The sequence below is a fragment of the Populus euphratica genome, unplaced genomic scaffold (genome assembly GCF_000495115.2).
Source record: "Populus euphratica unplaced genomic scaffold, PopEup_1.0 scaffold1.1, whole genome shotgun sequence".
Classification (NCBI taxonomy): Eukaryota; Viridiplantae; Streptophyta; class Magnoliopsida; order Malpighiales; family Salicaceae; genus Populus; species Populus euphratica.
The window spans coordinates 3,105,048-3,107,920 of record NW_011499845.1 but is presented as its reverse complement, the minus strand read 5'-3'; the positions used below and the strand labels follow the sequence as shown (position 1 = coordinate 3,107,920).

Here is a 2,873-nt window from a genome sequence, read left to right as displayed (position 1 = left end):
ATTTTTGGCAGTTTTTCCCCGTTAATGAAATGCCTCCATGGCATGTCGAGTATTTTGACAGTTCTATCAACTATTTTAATAGGGACTGGATGAAAGGGTGACATTGAGACATGTGGTAACATTAAGGGCAAAATTGATTCCGTGAATTGGTAAATGGTAACATTGTTAATGAGCTAATAGGTGAAGGGCATTTTTGAAGTTAACCCTCATCCTTATTATCTCTTTTATTGATGGCATTTTTTTGCGATTGCTAATGCACTATAACTGTCTGATTCAGGGGTTTGCTTACATGTATTACACCAGTTTGGTATGTATCAATCCAACCTCATGAATTCTTTTGTGACCATGAACAATATGTTATGGATACATCGTTGAAATATTTGGTGTGGATTTTTCCTGCTTTATAAATGCCTAATTTTAGGGTGCTTGCTGACCACCTTCTAGTCCCATCTATTGCAATCTAAACACAGGTTAAGTGTTACTGAAGATGGGAAGACTGATTCAAGGTTATGATCATGGGGTATAATTGTGCTGTCAAATCTAATTCACTTATTTTACTGGTGCGTGCATGAACTTTGCAAGTATCTTTGTACAACTAATTTCCACTGTAGCCATTTAAAAGTCTCGGGTATCCTACTCGGGTTGCTTTGTGGAAGACTTTGAAGATTTTCCAGTGTAGCCATTTAAAAGTCTCGGGTTGCTTTGTGGAAGACTTTGAAGGTATTAAACCACGTTGAGTTATATATTGATTGTTCAATTCTGGTCCCTATTGCTCTTGGATTGACATAATCCTGGGTTTTTATGTTCCTAATCTTTATTCCCGACCAATTTAGTCTCTTGATTTAATTTTTAAGCCTTTTTGCAAGCAATCATGAATAGAAACATGGGAATCATGGCGCTGAACATTTGGTTCAGAAATGTTTTGCTATGTGACATGAAGTTTTTGACATTGAATTTCATTGACTCAGGATCCTTAATTTTGACCTGCTGCATCCTTTCCATTTAGTTGGGCAAGAAAATAATTAACAGTTCGTGGAGATTAACTTATTGCTGTTATAATCATCATCTGCTACTGTGAAAGTACTTTACAGGCTGTTCAATGGATGCAAGAATGGCATATCTTGTACGCTGTCCTTTAGTTGGTGGGGCCTCTGCATTGCAGCAGTTTAAAGCCACCTGGTTTTCTGTAGAAACACTGTCCTCGTTATTGTTTTATTTCTATCTGGGCAACCACGATATATGAACTCGTTGTCGATTGTCTTGTTTAATTATGTAACATTGACCCACATCTTGGCATCCATGAAAATTTGTTTTTTTCGTATCTCTTGGTAGCCTTGAAAAATTGTTATCTTTAATCTTCCCCCCTTCCCCGAGGAGAATCTTGTGTTGTCAAGTCTTACTCGATTATGTATGGGCAGGTGCAAAGATGAAAATAAAGGAGAACGGATTCCGTGCTTGGTAGGCCTCCTCTTCCTTTCCTCAACTGTTAATATGGTGTGGGACCTGAATATGGGAACGTTGCTGAAGCTCCATTACGTGTGATTACAGTTTCGAATTCTTGACATCCTTCCTAAAGTAATTTGATAGGTCAGGAAGGAGCTTGTGCATGGTAGAATGGAGACATCGATGGCACTAAAAGTGACTGCTCATCTTATTTTTGGCGGTTTACATGGAACCGTAGAAGCGTAAAGACTTGCACAGTGCACAGTGATCTTAAAGTAAGTAATTTTCACGGAATGATATGTGAATATCCTGTGTGAACTCAGTTCCATTGTATGCATATTAACCGAGCTGAAAAAGTTTACCTGCAAGTTATATCCCAAAATAGCCTAGTCTCTAGACTTGGAAAAGATGAGCATTTGGAGGAAAGCTTTGTGAATTTACGACGCCGGTTCAACCAATCACTGCGAAGGATGCTTATTCAACAGCCTGTTTTTTGGATGCCACGTGGCAGAAAGCTGCCGCTTGCAATTCCATCCGTAGGTTCTGATGTATATCTCGGTGTTCTGACATGAATCCATCATATGATAACAAGGTATTGGACAAAGGGCACGACATTCCTTCAGGATGTTTGATTGCATAAACTAAAATAATTGAACCTTGTTCCAGCACACAAATTGTCCTCACCTTCGGTTTATTCAATTGCTTTCTTGTTCTCCCTCCGAGCTTCCATGCTTATGGCCATGCCTTGGCACTGGACTAGGTCGCAACCAACTTGGGCCAGGTGCCATGTTCATGCATCAATGTGGATATAGCAGATCCTAGTGGGGTCTATTCTTCAGCTGAGAATTGTCCGAACTCTTTTTCCTATCGTAAGGACATTTCAGCGAGAGCCTAATTAATGTCCCTGAAGTCATATGCTTATCATCACCGGTGCTGAAAATTCAAGCTCTTGTATAATACATAATGTAATCATAAGAAGAGATGTCAGTGGTAAAATTTAAGATACAATATATATATATATATATGAAAAAAAACTTGTATACATGATGTCGTGTCGTGTGTCATATTCGGGAGCCATTTAAAGAAAAAAAAAACATAAGCCAATTATGTGGATTGATTGTCAATATTCAATTTTCTCATCTGACACATCAGCATAAAATTTTTTCTATATTTGTTATTGTGTTTAAAAGTATTTTTAAAAAAATTTAAGTTATTTTTAATTTTTTATTTACTTCAAATTAATTCTTTTATATTTTTAGATTATTTTAATGTATTTATGTTAAAAATAATTCTCAATGAAAAAACACTTTAGATTATTTTTTTATTTTAAAATTATTTAGATGTGCTGATATTAAAAATAAAATTTAAAAAATATTATTTTTATATATTTTTGAATAAAAACTAATTTAAAAATAATTATTGCTAAAAAA

The 2,873-nt window shown here is 35.8% G+C and overlaps 1 long non-coding RNA gene across 1 annotated transcript; it reads left to right on the top strand.

Annotated features, from left to right (window-relative positions):
* Positions 1-697: 697 nt before the first annotated feature.
* On the top strand, positions 698-2,446 carry LOC105120716 (uncharacterized). Its single transcript, XR_841418.1, has 2 exons — positions 698-1,458; positions 1,549-2,446. It is a non-coding gene; the product is annotated as an uncharacterized LOC105120716 (long non-coding RNA).
* The last annotated feature ends 427 nt before the right edge of the window (positions 2,447-2,873 follow it).